A 20,732-nucleotide genomic window follows, 5' to 3' on the forward strand; every position below is an offset into this window, starting at 1 on the left:
AGGTAGGCCCAAGGCAGGAGCAGAAGCAATGGCACGTTTGAGAGCATTGAAATTGTCCAGAGCTTCATTAGTCAAACAGAAAGGGTCAGACTTAAGTGCGTCATAGAGAGGTTGCATGAGCAGGGAGGCTTCTGGGATCCATGCTCTGCAGTAGGAAATGAGGCCTAGGAAGGCATGGAGAGATTTGGAAGTCCTTGGAGTTGGAATATCCAGTACAGCTCTCACCCGGTCCCGGGTAAGATGTCTGGTACCTTGAGATAGGCAATGTCCAAGGAAAATTACTGAGGGTTGGCAGAACTGTAGCTTAATGAGCGAAGCTTTGCATCCTTGTTCTGCCAAATAACAAAGCAGACTAATTGAGCACTTTTCAGTAGTGGGTATATCATCTCCACAGAGCAGCAAATCATCCACATACTGGAGCAGAACAACTTCTGGGTGCTCAGCTTGCCATGGGTCAAGGATGGTGGCCATGACCTTTGCAAATTGACTTGGTGAATTTTGTGCCCCTTGGGGCATGACAGTCCAGGTATACTGTTGCATCTCATGGGTGAAAGCAAACAGGTATTGGCAGGATGGGTCCAGTGGGACACTGAAAAACGCATTTGCTAGGTCAATGACTGTGAAAAATTTTGCAGATGGTGGGACTCCAGAGAGCAGAGTATGGGGATTTGGTACAAGAGGGGTGTCCAGGACGGTAGCTTCATTGACAGCACGGAGATCCTGAACCATCCTGTACTTCTCTGGCTCACCTTTTGGGGTTTTCTTTTTCACAGGGAATAGTGGGGTGTTGCATTCAGATTTACATTTCACCAGGGCACCCTTCTCCAAGAGTGCCTTGATGTGGGTAGAAATGGCAGCGGCCTGTGCTGGTTTTAATGGATATTGTGGTTTTCTTGGTAATTTAGCTCCTGGAATAAGCTTTACCACCACAGGGGGAACATTTAGGTGACCTATGTCCTCTGGGCCTGAGGACCATAACTTGGCGGGCACCTGTGTTTTTAATGCCTCTGGGAAATTGGACCTTAATTCTGCTGCTTTCTCACGGGGCTTTTCTAAATGCAGCATTAGAGGCAAGGAGCACAAGGCTGAGGTGTCTGATTCAGATAGAGGTGTGGACATCTCTACCTGCCCATCCGGGGTGAAGGTGATGGATGCTTGCAGGCGTGAGAGAACATCAGCACCTAACAGGTTAATTGGGCATGTGGAGGATACCACAAAGCGAGCAAGCAGGCTAGAGCCAACTCGTAATGGAGTTGTTAAAGGGCTATGTCTTGGCTGGCCATCTACTCCAACGCAAGAGACATCAATATTTGACAGAAAGGATGGGTCTGGCAGGTCTTGTTCTCGCAGAACACTACGGGCTGCACCTGTGTCAACTAGAAATGTGGTAGGGTGGCCTTCAATGGGCAAAGTCACTGTGGCAAGTGGCCCCCCCTTATCCCCTGTAGACACTGCCATTACAGGGGTTACAGACACAGGCTTGCCAATTTCCTAATCATCCGGTTCCTCAATTATCGGAACCTGTTTGGTGGCTTTGGGAGCCGGGGCAGGTTTGGAGGGCTTTCTGGGCTCCCTTGGCTCCTTTTTAGGTTCTGGACAGTCACTTCTAAAGTGCCCCTTGGCTCCACAATTAAAACAATGTCCCCCCTCCTCCGGTCTAGTACCTTTTGGGACTGGGGTGGAGCGGGATACCATGAGAGGAGCTGAAGTGGGTCTTCTTGGGGTCTGAGCGGATTCCAAACCTCTAGCAACTAAAAGTAGGGTGTCCAGGGGAACAACCTTATATTCAGGGCGTGCAGCAATGATTCCCTTGCGTATAGAGTCTTTAACACCTTGGACAAACGCACCTGACAGCATTTGTGAATGAATCTTGTCAGTAAGATCAAAACCCAAATCTGTAAACATTTGATACAGTCTTGCATGAAACCTTTCCACTGATTCTCCTTTATCTTGAATAACATCAGTAAGGCCAGCAGCCTGATCTGCAAGTTTGTCCTTAGCCCATTCTCTTAATTGGGTGCAAAAAGTTACTCCAGAGGGGTAGTCAACATCACTGTTGAGCAGATCTGTACTGAGGTGTCGGGCCATGCTTGGCCAATATGCATCCCCTGCTTTAATAGCACAAATGCTCAGTAGATCACGCCATGCGGCTGAATAAGTCTTTTGAATTTGAACTATCCCTCGGTAGAAGGGCATAGGCTGTTTTTCTGGGTCAGGGAGTGATTTCATCAGAGCACTAGCTTGAGTGGGGTTAAAAGCAACATACTTAGGAGGGGCCCGTTCTCCCCGACCCTTGTGGCCGAAGGGATCATCGATAGAACGATGAGTTGGGGCTCCCGCAGCAAGCTCCGATGAGACATGGGACACCCTGTCCTCCTCGTCATCATCGAATTCTATGATATTGACTCTTCTACGCGGTGCAGGGCCCGCGTGAGGTGAAAGGATCGGTGGTTGGGAATGAGCCCCAGATGCAGGGGTGGCTAGCGAGTCATAACCTGGGGATAGGTAGTCACCGGGGATTACCGGCATCAGGGCTGAACTGGGGGCCGCCATATTGGAGGCGGGGAAAGGAGTTGCTTCAGGATTAAGGGAAGAAGCGGCGGCCATATTTGATATGGGCACTTCCGGGGAAGACTGGGCCGGATTGGGCATGACCGGAACCTGGGGAGTGGCTTGGGGAAAGGGAGGGTAACCGGGGTAGGGCAGGGCCATGGGATATGGGAAGGGGTAGGGCCAGGCAGTGGAGGGCAGAAGAGTAGGGTGGGCAGGTACGGTTAAGGAGGTAGGATATTGGACTGGGGTGGAGCTGGTTATGGGAGGAGACAGGACGGGATTAGTAGGGATGGATGCAGAAAGAGGAATCGTAGCAAGGGAGGGAGGGGTAGTTAGTTGAGCGGGTGCTGATGGAAGGGGATTAACCGTAGAGAGGGATTGCAGGGAGGAGGTGGCAGATGAGATGTTAGGATTAGGCATGGAAGGGAGTGTGGGGATGGCTGAGGATGATGGGACTGTTAGAGAAGGGGAAGGGGTGAAGAAAGATCCGTCAGAATTCAGGACCGGGCAGACAGGGGAGGTGATGGGATGGGATTCGGGAGGATTGGGAGTGGGGAACATAGTCAGCTGGCTATCACCTATTGCTGACTGAACCTTGGGGATGGACATCCCCTGGGCGCCATTTTGGGGCGCTGGCTGAGGGTAAACCCCAGTCACACAATTCTTATGATACACAAACAATTTCACACCTTTGTGATTTATTTCTTCCTCAACCCAACCTTCTAGCTGAATAGCCTCCGCTACTCTGTACCATGCTTCAGCAGTCTTTAATAAATCATTATCTGTAAGCTTGCCTTTCATTTCTGCCAGTAACTTGCGCCAGCTTTCTGGTTGCAATCTTCCACAAGTCGGTACAGCAATTTTACATACTTTTGCAATCTTCTCAACACCTTTAACCATCTCTTCACCCTCTCTGTTCTCTACTAAATCACATGCTAACCAGCCCTTACTGGGCTTATCTAAATCCTGTCCCATAGTCCCTTTACCCCTATACCAGCGTCCTAGATATAGAGAGAGAGAAGGAAAATTGAACAGGAACGTCTACAATGCTCGACTGCCACCCGAGAACCGTGGGACTTTCTCAGGTGCGTCTTCCCAAAACGTAGACCAGTCACTGAATCCGCCTACCCGGGGTGGTAGACACGGATTGGAGCGAGGTGAGAAGTGTGTGACCAATCACTTCTCTTTTAAGAGGAATGGGAGTGGATAGTATAATAATATAGGAAGTGTAGAAAAGATGAAAGGCAAGGAAAAATCCTTAGAGACAGACACAGGAGTACATGAGACTCCTCATTAAACAACCAAGACAACAATACAGTTGAAATACAGTGCATGCATCACAGTTCAGATAAAATCAACAGTAATTCCTTTCCTTTACTCGTGTGCTTACTCCAAAGTCACCTCCCTCAACCCCGTAGTGTCTCCGCTCGGAGAATGACTTTCATGAGTCTCACTACCAGCGGCCACGGAAAACAACTGACACCGGTCCGAGTTCCGTCAGCCTCCCTCTGCACAGCAGTCCACAAGAATGTGGCCACCTCTATCCTCACTCCCGCAGTGCCCCTATAAAACCCACTTATAAGTCTCACTACCACGTGATGCGGAAAACAAGCAATGCCTACTTGAATCCCCCCCGAAACAGAGTCCCCTGCCACAAGACTAAGTCCCCTACCACAAATAAAAAAAAGAGAACTGGAATTCCACCAGCCCCAGCGCTCAGGGCTGTGGTTACCAAAAGAAAACTGGAATCCCCCCAGCCGAAGCTGAGGTTTACCAAAACTGGAATCCCCCCCGCCTCGGCACTCGGGACAGTGGTTACCAAACTTGGAATTCCACTAGCCCCAGTACTCGAAACTGTGGGTTACCACGTGCACAATGAGGCTAGCTGGGCTCTCAAAGTGTCACCAGAAGGATCACAGGAGATTATGAGTCTACACAAAATCCACAGTTCCAACAATCCCCTTTTTCCTTACAGCCACAGCCACGAGGCTCCTAAAAGAGGTAAACAGGCAAAGATGACCCCCAGGAACACATCCACAGGCCAACCCCCCTTTTTCCCTACAACCACAGCACCGTGGTTCCTAAAAGGAGTAAAACAGGCAACAGAAGACCCAGGCAAGTCCCCTCAGGTCCACCCCCCTTTATCCCAAAAGGGGCAAAATACAAACAGATAGACAGATATACTGTAGACCCAGGCAAGTCCCCTCAGGTCCACCCCCCTTTATCCCAAAAAGGGGAAAACAAGCAAGACAGAACCCCAGGCAAATCCCCTGCAGGTCCACCCCCCCTTTATCTCAAAATGGGGAAACAGGCAAACAATTCAAACACACCCAGGCAACAGATAGACTAAAAATGCAGGTAAACAAGTGAGTAACGAGGCACCGGGCAAGATATTACCTGTCTTTGATGTCCTCCCGGGAAGCAGTCACAGACACGTGGACGGGTCAATCAAAGGGGCCGGAACATACCGGTGGCTCTGCAGAAGTCTCTACCGTGTACCTGGAGGTGATCAATCTCCTTTCCTTCCCCCTGGATTCCTCCGTCCACCCTTGTCTTCCTTAGGACGGCTCACCGGCCGGACATAGCCCGATGCCCCACGTTGGGCGCCAAGTTGTTATGGTACTTTTTAGCAGTAAACCAAAATGTTTAAATGTCTATCTGTTCCTGTCCGAATCAATAAAATAAATTGCGTATATACGCTGAAGTAATTAAGTCTGACACACTAGGTTCAGGTTAAAATAACTTCGAGAAAATTTATTGGCAAGTGATTAAAAAGCGGACGCGCAAGTCCTTTTAAGAGACATTTTACGTCATCATTGATTATTAGAATATCAGCAAATAAACATCATTAATTGGATTAATTGTTAAGTGTCGGGATCAGTGTCCTCCTATCAATATTATTAATTGGCTCAAAAACTAAGTGGTTAGTCCCGTGCCCACCCACCAAGAGGTGGGATTGTTCTGGACACGGGTGGGGGACAAGGGGTCTTGAGCGTCATTTTACACGGTCGGTGATCTCAGGCCTCGTGGCCAGGTGCAAGGTCTCTTATGAATAGAACATTTCATTACTACTGTGTTCTCATGGCCTTCAAACTATACTATGTTGCAAATCTTAAGGAAAAGCAATTCCTGTGTTAATCATGTCTTTATAGAAAATACAGTCTTTGTTCTATTGTATTAGATGTGCTGGGAAATTCTGTCATGTAAGGTGGTTTTAAAATGAACAAGTTAGGTTATGAGGACAAAATGGAGGATTGAAGAAGTCAGGTTAGGAGGACAAAATGGAGGATTGTCACAGTATAAAGTTAAAATGGAGTTAGTGCAATTATTGAATACAAGTACAATAAGGTTTTTTAAATAATCCCACATCACATATATGTTGCTTACTCCAAGATGGCTTTCAACGGATCAAACTGAATAACGGTGCATCATTTGAAGGAAGATATATATATATATATTTTAAAAAAATAAAATAATATGTAATATAAATAATATTTGACTCCCCAAAAAATGAGTGGATGCTAAAACAAACAAAGAAACAAACAAAACTTTAAAGGGTCTCCCGGCACTATCTTACCTTTAATTGTTAAAACATTTTCAAACAGTGTGACATTTAAAGGAACGCTATAGTGTCAGGAATAGTGTCAGGAATACAAACATATTCCTGACTTAATAGTCCTGATGCGACTATTTAGGTGCCTGCCCAGCTCCCATTGTGCTGAATAGGTGATTTTACTCACCTTTTTTTTCTCATGCCGCGCCAAAGGAAAGCATTGGGAGGCTATTGGCATGCGTGGCAAAACGCCGCACTGCGCCAATCATCATCTCGTCATAGAGATGCATTGAATAAGTGCATAACTTTCGGGAACATTCAGCTTTTCCATGTTGAGGGTGGAGATGCTTAACACCAGTCTTGCACACTGTGCAGCACTGACACAGGAAGCAACTCAGCTATTTGAGGTGTTCCTAGGGAGGAATGTAAACACTGACTTTTCTCTGAAAAGGCATATTTTACTTGAAAAGCTTTACTGTTCTGGTGACTATAGTGTCCCTTTAATATGTGCGATAATTTCCCAATTTGACTCACTGACAAGGCCGAAAGATGGCTGTACCACTTTCTGATTGCTGTAATTTGCTGTTATTTTGTCTGGATTGTCCTTTCGGATTAATCAGTCTGTTATGCAAAACGTTAAAAGTTATCTCTGTAATGACACAAGTGAGCTAACACAGGCAGACACCATAAGGGAGTCTATGATGATTTTGTCTGTGCTCAAGGTTCTTATAAAATTTGTTATGGGCATCTGAATTGTCCATTAAATAAATTGTGCATTTAAGGACAAAACATGCTGAAAAAGGAAATAGTGGAGGAAGTATAATTTTATTTTATGCATTTTATTTTGTAAAAAATATATGAGAAAATAATAAACAATCATGTTTTCATACCATCTATTTATAGAAATGATTACTTATCTCTGGTCACTGACAACAGCATATAAATCAGTAGAATATAGAAACATTTCAACAGGTTTTCACAATGTTTTTGCAATAAATTGCTGTTTTGTCTGCTGTGTAATACATTATGCTACTTTAGCCTACCAGCATCAATATTTTGGAGAATAAGAAAAGTGGAAAAAACAATGGATCTACAATACAATAATAACAGGAACAAACATAGCGTAATACTGTAAACTTATAAAAGAGAGTGGAAGTGTATATAGTAATTCACACTCACAAACCAAAATTGATTGTAGGCATATCTAAAAGAATGATGAATGTCTCAGGATAAGTAAGCCATCATATGGTACATGGAAGGGAATAAAAAAAGCAAAATAGTGCAGAGTATCTTAGTAAAAAATTATACTTTAATAATAAGGCACACTTACAGTGTTGTAGTGGCAAATAGGCATATAAAATCAACCGGTCTCAGGATCACAGGATAGCTTGCAGGATCAACTTTAACCCAGTCGAAATAATAAAAACGGAATAAAATAAAAACAGCCTAATATAGACAATGAAAAACTCTAACACTATTAGTAAGCCCTACGCGTTTCGTTCAAACGTCCTTGAACTTCCTCAGGGGCAAAGGCGTCCTTCTGTGTGTGGATATAATCTTCCATATGATGCTGGTTGCTCTTTTCAATCCATCCGGTTTGGCGCGCCCGGGGAATCCTCCAATCACTCGCTCGCTTCCGGGTTCGTCTGTCCATAGTACTTCCGGGTTGTGTTAAAATTAAATACTGGACATTTGTTGCAGTGTACTGTAATCATAAACTCAATAGTATAACGAGTTTTGAAAGTACAGTTAATAAGAAAAAGTTTAAAATCAAAGGCAATTTATCCTGTTTCTCGACACATGTTGTGTACCTGCTCATGTGTGGGTGTGGTATGCAATATGTGGGAAGAACGGGTAGAAAAGCCAAAGTGAGGTTTCAGGAACACAGACGCAACATTAAAAATCATCTGTTGACTCACTCAGTGCCAGTACACTGCAACAAATGTCCAGTATTTAATTTTAACACACTCAAATGCATCATTATCGAACAAGTAACCTTAGACGAGAGAGGGGGCGATTTGATGCTATTATTAAGAAAAAGAGAGGGATACTGGATACATACCCTACAAACCATGCAACCTAGGGGACTTAATGTTGATTTTGATTTGGTCTGTTTCCTTTAACAAACACCTCCCTTATACTTTTTTCACCCTTTTTTACATTTTTTGCACCTTTTTCTTTTCTTTCAATTCTAATGATCAATATGGGTCTTGATTATGTGATATATAACTCATGAAGAAAACATATCTTTATTCCATTTGTAAATTATATTGTGTATTTTTATAAAGGGTTTATTAACAATTGTGAGGGATTTATCCCTTAGAGTGTATTATTATGTGTTATGACTATTATGGTCATACATATATGTTTTAAGGGTCTATTAATAACTGCAAGGGATTCATCCCTTAGAGAATACTTATGAGTTATGACTATTATCGTCATACATATGTGTTAAATAATTTCTTTATCTGTGGCTATTTTCCGCCCGAGCGGTGGAACGCATATCAGGTGGAACGCATGAAAATCCGGAAGAGAGAGGTGAGACGCATATCCGGTTGCGTCATTGGCTCGCACCCGGAAGTACTATGGACAGACGAACCCGGAAGCGAGCGAGTGATTGGAGGATTCCCCGGGCGCGCCAAACCGGATGGATTGAAAAGAGCAACCAGCATCATATGGAAGATTGTATCCACACACAGAAGGACGCCTTTGCCCCTGAGGAAGTTCAAGGACGTTTGAACGAAACGCGTAGGGCTTACTAATAGTGTTAGAGTTTTTCATTGTCTATATTAGGCTGTTTTTATTTTATTCCGTTTTTATTATTTCGACTGGGTTAAAGTTGATCCTGCAAGCTATCCTGTGATCCTGAGACCGGTTGATTTTATATGCCTATTTGCCACTACAACACTGTAAGTGTGCCTTATTATTAAAGTATAATTTTTTACTAAGATACTCTGCACTATTTTGCTTTTTTTATTCCCTTCCATGTACCATATGATGGCTTACTTATCCTGAGACATTCATCATTCTATAAGATATGCCTACAATCAATTTTGGTTTGTGAGTGTGAATTACTATATACACTTCCACTCTCTTTTATAAGTTTACAGTATTACGCTATGTTTGTTCCTGTTATTATTGTATTGTAGATCCATTGTTTTTTCCATATATATTGAGGACCTGGAGGAGTCCTGATCTGCTGTACATTTAGTTCAAGGGTAATTGTTTTTACTGTCCACTATTACCCACTAAGAGTGTGTTCTATCCACTAGGAGGTGAATCTACGTTTTCTATATCTGGTTATAGAATAAGAAAAGTGTAGTATTCTTGGAGTCCTCTACAAAAACTTCCACTAAAAAGCAGAGGAATATATGCTCTGTTATTGCACAATATCGCAAGTTGCTTTGATAAAAGAAAATGTCATCTTATTGAAGGAGACTTTATCCAAAATATTAACCATTTTACATGAATGTATTTTATGTTGCACAGATAAAAAAAACAAAGAGTATCAGAACTCGGAAAATGGACAAACGCTGAGAGAAACTCGGTAGCTTGCCCTAAGGTTAGTTTCTGCTAACTTGTGCCATTACAGAAAGAACCTATAACATACGCATATCAGACAGATCCCACCCATAACGGCACTCAAGAACTCTCTGCACAGCAACATTGGACAATCGTTTCAGCTTTCTTTGGGCCTTGTCAGCAACATGTAACTGTTACCCATCTTTGCACAGTGGGCACGGGGTTCATGTCTGGATTACCCTTTTTTGCATAGGGAGACCCCTAGTAAATTGTATTGAAACAAAAACAGAGAATATAATAATATTAAGTATTAAAATATTAATATTTTTAATTAATAGTCTCCCTATTGTCAGTGAATGAAGGTCAGTCCACACTGGTGGGAACACAGCAGCTCACACTGGGGGGAACACAGCAGCTCACACTGGGGGAACACATCAGCTCACACTGGAGGGAACACAGCAGCTCACACTGGAGGGAACACAGCAGCTCACACTGGGGGGAACACAGCAGCTCAAACTGGGGGAACACAGCAGCTCACATTGGGGGAACACGTCAGCTCACACTGGAGGGAACACAGCAGCTCACATTGGGGGAACACGTCAGCTCACACTGGAGGGAACACAGCAGCTCACACTGGGGGGAACACAGCAGTTCACACTGGGGGAACACATCAGCTCACACTGAAGGGAACACATCAGCTCACACTGGAGGGAACACAGCAGCTCACACTGGGGGAACACAGCAGCTCACACTGGGGGGAACACAGCAGCTCACACTGGGGGAACACAGCAGCTCACACTGGAGGGAACACAGCAGCTCACACAGGAGGGAACACAGCAGCTAGCACTGGAGGGAACACAGCAGCTCACAATGGGGGGAACACAGCAGCTCACACTGGGGTAACACATCAGCTCACACTGGAGGGAACACAGCAGCTCACATTGGGGGGACACGTCAGCTCACACTAGAGGGAACACAGCAGCTTACACTGGAGGGAACACAGCAGCTCACACAGGAGGGAACACAGCAGCTCACACTGGAGGGAACACAGCAGCTCACATTGGGGGAACACGTCAGCTCACACTGGAGGGAACACAGCAGCTCACACTGGGGGGAACACATCAGCTCACACTGGGGGGAACACAGCAGCTCACACTGGGGGAACACATCAGCTCACACTGGAGGAAATGCAGCAGCTCACACTGGAGGGAACACAGCAGCTCACACTGTGGGAAATACAGCAGCTCACACTGGGGGGAACACAGCAGCTCACACTGGAGGGAAAAGAGCAGCTCACACTGGGGGGAACACAGCAGCTCACACTGTGGGAAATACAGCAGCTCACACTGGGGGGAACACAGCAGCTCACACTGGAGGGAACACAGCAGCTCACACTGGGGGGAACACAGTAGCTCAAACTGGGGGAACATAGCAGTTCACACTGGAGGGAACACAGCAGCTCACATTGGGGGAACACGTCAGCTCACACTGGAGGGAACACAGCAGCTCACACTGGGGGGAACACAGCAGCTCACACTGGAGGGAACACAGCAGCTTATGCTGGAGGGAACACAGCAGCTCACTCTGGGGGGAACACAGCAGCTCACACTGGGGGGAACACTGTAGCCCCATGTAGCAAAAGCACAGCTTAGTGGAAAAGGGCCTTGACAGGGGTTAGGAGGCGGGCATAGGAGGAAGGAAGCAGGGATTGGAGTTATGGGTAAGTGGGCTGGCTATTTAAACAGGCAGCCATTTTAGAGCAATCACCTTTAATTCCTACCTGGCTGAGTTTGTGTGCACCTCTGTGCCCATAGATTTGGCCTGGTGGGGTTTTCTCTTTCTTTCTCATTGCTGCAGGGCCATGGACGAAGTGGAGAGGCTGCTTGCAGGGATCCGGTCGGCGTTTCGAGATCAAGGAGTGGACTGGCTGCGGGCACAACTTGGACGGGCCCTGGCGTTGGCGGCAGAACCGGGGAGAGGACGTCCTGTGCGGGCCAGGAGGCCACCTAGGAGGCTGGGCCCGGTGAAGATGTCCATGGGGTCTGCAGACCGGCGGGAGCGGGCCGCGGCAGGCCCGGCGGCAGCGTGGTTGAGGCCCCGCCTCCAAGCCCCTAGCTCGGGGCCTGGTGGGGACAACCCCAGAGATGGCATGACGGCTTGAGCGGGCCGCAGCAGGTCTGGTAGCCGCGTGGTCGAGGCCCGGCCTCCCAGCGTGCTGCCGGGACCTCGGATACCCACTATGCGACGGACGGCTGCCCGGACTGGAGACGGTGTGGCTCCCAGGTCGGGAGGGGCCGTGCCGGGAGCAGGGACCGCTGTGGATGTCGGGCGGCCCCCTGGAGTGACCGGAGGCACAGGGCCGCGGCCCATGAGGGTGCCCCCTCCATCGGAGGCCTCGGATGACGGGACCGGAGCGGGGAGGACGCGCAACAGGCCCCCAGAACGGTAGGCGAGTACAGGGGGCTCTGGCAGGAGCCCCCTTGGTGAGCAGGGAAAAGGGGGAGCCCAGATGGGGAGCCATAGGTGGGGGGAAGTGAGGGGGAGCAGGCTGGCACCTACTGGGGCTCTAGGAGAGGGGCGGGGAGTGCTGGGGGGCACAGGTGAGCTCAGGGGCCGGGGAGGGGGTGGGCCAGAGCCTGTGGAGAAAAGGGTGGGGATTCCAGAGGGGTCTCCTGGGAGTGGGGGGTCCTCCTTGGGGGCTAGGACTGGGCCTGCACGCCAGGGGCAGTTAGGATCACATAAGGCGAGGAGGACGGCTGAAGGGGCTGTAACTGGGCAGGAGGTGCTGGTACAGTGTGGGTATGATAGCCAGGGGGCACCCTCGGGCGGGGGGTGGGGTTCATCCTGGAAAAGTGGGCAGTTGGGGGGGCTTAGTCCAAGGGGGGGCTCCGGGTCCAGCAATGTTAGCATTTCACCCGTTAGGGCCAAGAGGGCTGGAGGGGCTAGGGGTGGGTCACGGCGCGACCAGTCCACTTCAGGTAGCTCTGCGGGGGAGAGGGTTAGGGTCCCCAGGCATGGTAGATGGGGGCATGCCTTAAGGTCCTGGGGGGTCTCCTGGAGATTCGATGCTCGGGGAGTGTCGGCTGCCGGTAGCAAAACTGGAGGGGCTGCGGGGTACAGTGGCGGCGGTGGCGAGAGCGTGCAAGGTTACCCTGTGTCAATTGCAATCGCTGGTTGGAATGCTCAACTTTGCATGCCGGGTGATCCCGATGGGTAGGGTGTTTAGCCGCAGTCTGTCAACTGCGACAGCAGGGGTGCGCTCCTCGCACCATTTAATTCGGGTGTCGGCGTCCATGCGGGCCGACCTGGCGGTATGGGATACCTTCCTGCAAGACTTTAATGGGACAGTGTTTTTCCGGCAGGAGGGTGTATCGGCGGCTGAATTGGAACTGTTCACCGACGCATCGGGTAGCGTGGGCTTTGGGGCCTACTTCGGTGGGAAATGGTGTGTGGAGAGATGGCCGGAGGCATGGGGGCTGAGCCCCCTCATGCGTAACCTGGCTTTCTTGGAACTGTTCCCGCTGGTCATTGCGATGGCTCTGTGGTGAGAAGGACTGAGGGATCAAAAGGTGGTCTTTTTCTCGGACAACATGTCCGTAGTGCACGCAGTCAATAACCAGTCCGCGGCGTCGAAACCAGTGGTTCGGCTGCTGCGGCACCTTGTTTTAATGTGTATGTCATTTAACGTAGTCTTTCACGTGCACCATGTGCCCAGATACTTGAATGAGGTGGCTGACGCTTTATCTCGTTTTCAGTGGTCCCGATTCCGGACGGCGGCCCCGGAGGCACTGGACACGGGCCAGAAGTGCCCAGACGAGATATGGCAACTAGGAGCGTCTTGCTTGGGGGATTAGTGAAGGCTTCGCTGGCGCCGGCCACTTGGGCCACCTACAATAAGGTCTAGAGTTCGCAGGAACATTCGCTAAAAGGGCTAGATCAAGTGTTAGTGAGGGAATCGCTCCTTGACGCCTTTCTGTGGTACGCCTTTCGGCTAATGGCAGGGGAGGCGTCCCCCGCGGTGGCCGACAGGTCCATGGTGGCAATCTGGTTTAAGCTACATGGGAAGGAGGATCTGACTAAGACCTTCGTCATTAGGCAAGCACTCAAAGGGTACCGGAGGGGGCGCAGATCTCCCGATACTCGGCGCCCGGTGTCGGTACGGGTGCTGGGGGACCTAATACGGATCTTGCCGGAGATTTGTTTCAACGGGTTTGAGGTGTCGCTGTTCTGGGCTGCTTTCTTCCTGGCCTTTTTCAGGGCCTTCCAGATTGGGGAATTGGTGAGTGCCACTCGGGCGGCTTTGGGGGGTCTGCAGGTTTCAGGAGTTTGGGTTCTGGAAGGAAGGTAGGTGGTTCACCTGGCCAAGTCCAAGACGGGCGTCACAGGGGTGGGCCGGGACGTGACGCTGGGGGCCCTGCCGGGCTCCGCACTGTGCCCAGTGGCCGCGGTGGCGGGGTATGTGGCCAAGAGGCGGGCGGGCGGGGGATCGCTATTGGTACACGCGGATGGGTCCTCCTTGTCCCGGTTCCAATTCACCAAAGTCTTTCGGTCGGGCCTGAGGAAACTGGGTTTACAGGTTTGGGACACATTCCTTCCGCATTGGGGCGGCCACGGAGGCCTGGGTTTGGGGGATGATTTAGTGAAATGGATTAGAAGGTGGGAGTCTGTGAGGTTCCGTTCCTATTTTCGTTTGGGATTATTGGATTAATACGTTGGGCCATTGGAGATCCCGACGGGGATGGGGGTGTCTTACAGTTTCTTTATTTCTTCCCCAGGCCGTGTCGCATGGATCGTGGGGCATTCCTTTGTCGTCGGGGCTGAAAGGAGGGCTGCAGCTCGAGCTCAAGGCCAGCAGCTGGGCTTTCCGAGGGACCACCTGGCGGTGCAATGGTTTGGCTACAGGGGAGGTTGCTGGGGGGATGTTTGTGGGGCGGAGTTCAGGATGGTGGCCAGCGGGCAGAGGCCGGATCTGCTGGTCCTCCATGCCGGGGGCAACGACCTAGGCTTGACGCCTCAGCGTTGGTTGGTGAAGTAGATGAAGCAGGAACTCAACAAACTGAGGTACCTGCTTCCTGGAGTGATGCTGGTTTGGTCAGAGATGGTCCCAAGGCGGCGATGGCGCCACACACGGGATTTGGGGGCTATCGATAAGTGCAGGAAGAAAGTGAACAGCTTGATGGCATGCTTTGTTAGGAAATTGGGAGGTGTGGTAGTGCAGCACGGTGAGTTGGAAGGTGGGCTGCAGGGGTACTACCACCCAGATGGTGTTCATCTCTCTGCAGTGGGATGGGACCTATTGAACTTGGGTTGGCAGGAAGGGGTGCAGAAAGTACTTTTTCTTCGGGGTGGCGGAGCTCAGACGGCTTAAGGGGTCAAGGTCTGAGCTTGTGGCGGGATAGGGAGCTGAAGGAGAATAAATAGGCTCCCCATGAGGAACATGATGGAAATGGAAAACGTGGTCATTGGTGGTTGGTAGGTTTCGAGTCCTGTCGGTGGCTCAGAACCTGGTGGGGTAGGGGTATCCGGGTATACCCCTGCCGTGGTTAATTTATGTTTGGACACTTTAAGTTGGTTCATGTTGGAATAATGTTGGTATATGTTATGTATACAGGGAGTGCAGAATTATTAGGCAAGTTGTATTTTTGAGGATTAATTTTATTATTGAACAACAACCATGTTCTCAATGAACCCAAAAAACTAATTAATATCAAAGCTGAATATTTTTGGAAGTAGTTTTTAGTTTGTTTTTAGTTTTAGCTATTTTAGGGGGATATCTGTGTGTGCAGGTGACTATTACTGTGCATAATTATTAGGCAACTTAACAAAAAACAAATATATACCCATTTTAATTATTTATTTTTACCAGTGAAACCAAAATAATATCTCAACATTCACAAATGTACATTTCTGACATTCAAAAACAAAACAAAAACAAATCAGTGACCAATATAGTCACATTTCTTTGCAAGGACACTCAAAAGCCTGCCATCCATGGATTCTGTCAGTGTTTTGATCTGTTCACCATCAACATTGCGTGCAGAAGCAACCACAGCCTCCCAGACACTGTTCAGAGAGGTGTACTGTTTTCCCTCCTTGTAAATCTCACATTTGATGATGGACCACAGGTTCTCAATGGGGTTCAGAGAAGGTGAACAAGGAGGCCATGTCATTAGATTTTCTTCTTTTATACCCTTTCTTGCCAGCCACGCTGTGGAGTACTTGGACGTGTGTGATGGAGCATTGTCCTGCATGAAAATCATGTTTTTCTTGAAGGATGCAGACTTCTTCCTGTACCACTGCTTGAAGAAGGTGTCTTCCAGAAACTGGCAGTAGGACTGGGAGTTGAGCTTGACTCCATCCTCAACCCGAAAAGGCCCCACAAGGTCATCTTTGATGATACCAGCCCAAACCAGTACTCCACCTCCACCTTGCTGGCGTCTGAGTCGGACTGGAGCTCTCTGCCCTTTACCAATCCAGCCACGGGCCCATCCATCTGACCCATCAAGACTCACTCTCATTTCATCAGTCCATAAAACCTTAGAAAAATCAGTCTTGAGATATTTCTTGGCCCAGTCTTGACGTTTCAGCTTGTGTGTCTTGTTCAGTGGTGGTCGTCTTTCAGCCTTTCTTACCTTGGCCATGTCTCTGAGTATTGCACACCTTGTGCTTTTGGGCACTCCAGTGATGTTGCAGCTCTAAAATATGGCCAAACTGGTGGCAAGTGGCATCTTGGCAGCTGCACGCTTGACTTTTCTCAGTTCATGGGCAGTTATTTTGCGCCTTGGTTTTTCCACACGCTTCTTGCGACCCTGTTGACTATTTTGAATGAAACGCTTGATTGTTCGATGATCACGCTTCAGAAGCTTTGCAATTTTAAGAGTGCTGCATCCCTCTGCAAGATATCTCACTATTTTTGACTTTTCTGAGCCTGTCAAGTCCTTCTTTTGACCCATTTTGCCAAAGGAAAGGAAGTTGCCTAATAATTATGCACACCTGATATAGGGTGTTGATGTCATTAGACCACACCCCTTCTCATTACAGAGATGCACATAACCTAATATGCTTAATTGGTAGTAGGCTTTCGAGCCTATACAGCTTGGAGTAAGACAACATGCATAAAGAGGATGATGTGGTCAAAATACTCATTTGCCTAATAATTCTGCACTCCCTGTATGTATATATGTGTTATTTATATTGGGGTCATTGCCTTTTATATTAACAGAAGAATACAGGTGCAAGGGCAGAGTATGGGGGGCAATGACCCATGTTTACATGTTAAGTTATTATGGGTATATTATATTATTATAATTATTATAATTGTTATTATTTGAGATTGTTTAACCTATTAAGGACACATGACATGTGTGACATATCATGATTCCCTTTTATTCCAGAAGTTTGGTCCTTAAGGGGTTAATAAAGTTGTGGACAATTTTTCCCATATACCCTAGTGTCAGTGCATTATTGGGATAGGTATGTGGGGTGGTTTTCCTGGATTCCGACTGCCCATATGGCGACTATACACCGGTCAAGCAGCTTGCACTGGGAAGAACACAGCAGCTCACACTGGGGGAAACAGCAGTTTACACTGGAGGGAACACAGCAGCTCACACTGGGGGGAACACAGCAGATCACACTGGGGGAACACATCAGCTCACACTGGGGGAAACACAGCAGCTCACACTGGGGGGAACACAGCAGCTCACACTGGGGAGAACACAGCAGATCAAACTGAGGGGAACACAGCAGCTCACACTGAGGGGAACCCAGCAGCTCACACAGGGGTGAACACAGCCGCTCACACTGGGGGAACACAGCAGCTCACACTGAAGGGAACACAGCAGCTCACACTGGGGGAACACAGCAGCTCACACTGGAGGGAACACAGCAGCTCACACTGGGGGGAACACAGCAGCTCACACTGAAGGGAACACAGCAGCTCACACTGGGGGAACATATCAGCTCACACTGGGGGGAACACAGCAGCTCACACTGGGGGGAACACAGCAGCTCACACTGGGGGAACACAGCAGTTCACACTGGGGGACGAAACCCATTTCATTTTAAACTGAATGTTATTACAACTTTGTAAAGCAGCTGATATACATTGTAAAAGGTATTACAGTATAACATTTATATTACAATAACAATGTTACCTGTGAGCTTCTCAGCTCATTCCGCCATATCCCCCTATAGTCTCTAATTAAGTTTATATTGGGGTCATATATACAGATCGCTCTGTATTTAATTTCACAGTTTCAGCAGTTTTGTGCACATTTACCTTTTTCTTACGTATAAAACTGTTACTCCATCTTTATACATCGGGGCACCAAAGTGATCCATCTTTCTTCCATTTTCCCCTCTTTCTAGATTTATTTTTTTCTTTTTCTTTTTTTTTCTTGATGATTTTTCCATTGATTACATACACAAGATAAGACAAATGAATGCTACTGTTAATAAAAAAAAATATTAAATGGAATTTGTTTTTAAAATATTTTTTATTTTTTAAGCAAAAGGGAAGACCGTGATAGGTGTTTGACTGTCATACACAATCTGACACTGGTAGAAGCAGACACATTTTGTCTAGAAAGATTGTGCACTCTTGCTCCTCTTTTTGTATATCTTGGGAGCAAGACATTTATGGATTTTAAAAATTAAACCAAAACAGAACAGGAAAATACAATGACACATGGAGTACAGAAAGGAATACTTTGTTGCAAATTGGAAAATTCTCACAAAAACAGCCTAAAAAGTATACACAGTGCTTTATACATAACCCTCTTCAGGTATTGGTTCTGGCGTCTATAGCCTGTCCCAGTAGGCTTTTTAATGTAAACATGTTTTTTAAAGAAGTGATACCGGAGAAACTGACGGAAGCCAAGCACAGAGAGATGGACACAGGTTTCTTCAGGAAGGAAGAGATTCTTTATTGGATCACCGATCGGGACTCAGAGGGACTAGTGTCACCAAAATACAGCAAGTTCTGAGCCCCGGACAATAGTGCAGGCTCCTTTTATAGGCACATAACTCCTCCCATATTAAGCTCCACCCGCACATTCACTTGACCGATCAATACAAATAAGAATTAACTTCCTGCTTGACCGCATGGCCTGTCCAGCACAATGGAGGAGGGGAATACTACATCCTGTATTCTTGCACATGCTCCGTACACTACTGATCGTATCTTGCCTCGTGCAACCAACTGATCGATACGTCAGCATATGCACGTACACATGCCACGTGGTAATCTCGGCCTACTAAATTTATTTTTACCGAGATTCAACCACATTCCCCCCTTTGATGCCTCTTGATATTTCACAATTACTTGAGGCATCACTTAACCTTGGTTTGCATACACTGCAAGTTACCTTGAACCAGACCAGACTTATCTTATGATGTGAATCTTCAACACTCATCTTCCTGTATTGGTTCTCCCTGATCTAGAGCCTTATATTTATATATAGCCATTATCTGTGCAACAGCCTTCCTTTCTGCTATATTTTCTATCAGGCTTTGCACAGACCTAACTACTAAGGGTATAAGACACGGCAGGAGTAGACACAACATTAAGATCAGTAGGACTCCACCTACCACTGCCTTAAGCCCTCCAAACCACTCATACCAGCTACCAAACCAACTACTTGGATTATACCCTTTCCATACCTGAGTAGGCACATGTGCTAGTTTAACCATATGGCTAGTAAGCTCAGCTATTGCTTGCCCTTCGTCATCTATTTGAAGACAGCAATTGCTCAGGTTAAACTTCCCACATACAACTCCCTCTACTGCCAAAAGGTAATCCAAGGCTAATCTATTTTGGTATACTGCTGTCCTCATCCTGGTATTGTGCTTCGCTAGAAGATTGAGCGCTTGTGATGTTTCGTTAGTAATGATCTCAACCACTGCCTGTAATCTTATAATACGGTTGAGCATATAAATTGGGGTTCTATAACCAAAGGTACCATCCTCTGCCCACGTGGCTGGCCCATAGTAATCTATAATACGCTGGGGAGGCCATTCATTATCTTCCCAGGTGCCTATCTCTATGGGTCCCCTTTTCTTCCTATGATTCACATCATACACTTTAACACCTAAAGTCTCACCTGTTTCAATAGGTAACAGGAAGAAGGATGGTTTGAGCATACCCAACACACATGCCCCTTCCCAGTCCTGTGGCAACTCCGAATAGGCTTTCTTACCACAGATCCAGTACAAATTTGCCGGGGCTCTCCAGTTAGATGTGATGGATAAATCAAACCACACATCCTTTAAATTGGCGTATCTAGCAAAAGGGTTAGATGGTTCTGAGACATTTGAAGCCGACCACCAAGTTGTATTCTTTGTATCATCGTCATAAGCTTTTTGCCCTAGACAAGTTAATTCTCCTACAGAAGTATTATACATCATTCCTTTCCTCGCTATGCAAACATAACCTATGATGGAGGTCTTTAATCTCCACTCAGATTTACCTCTTATACTCATATGATAATCGGCTTGTGTAGATATTAGTTGGTCAACTGCCTCAGAACCGGACATTACCTCCTTTGCTTCCCAAGGCCTTTGGTCTCCCATGTTAGTACCTCCACACACATAGCAGTTGGTAACATTAAGACTACCGGCAATACTTTCGGCTAAATCAATGAACAGGTTTTTAGCATTATGGGGGATCTTATTATCTATGCTCATCTCTTCATAAAAGGAATGGTATACTTGATGAGTTTGGGAGGATACCGTATCAGTCTCTATCCCTATAAACAATACTGTCCCAGGATCTAAACCCGTCCCATATATTTGAAACCCAAATAAATTACCATATTTATCTAAGAACTTGTCGGGGTTATTTATAAGTATATGGACTGGATTGCATTCCATAGACTTACAATATGGACTGGTAGGCAACTTAGTCACAATCATATCCTTGTCTACTGTCTGTCCCCAAGTCGCCCACCCCACGCAAGACCAATATGGGCAAAAGTTATAATCTCTATTTGGGCATCTAGGACTCACGTACTTATTTTTACTACTGGGACAAATATATTTATCGTTAGACCCATACGTCCTCTCCCATCTAAGATCCCCACATACATTCCACGGCTTTCTACCA

The sequence above is a fragment of the Pelobates fuscus genome, chromosome 7 (genome assembly GCF_036172605.1).
Source record: "Pelobates fuscus isolate aPelFus1 chromosome 7, aPelFus1.pri, whole genome shotgun sequence".
NCBI classification, from domain to species: Eukaryota; Metazoa; Chordata; class Amphibia; order Anura; family Pelobatidae; genus Pelobates; species Pelobates fuscus.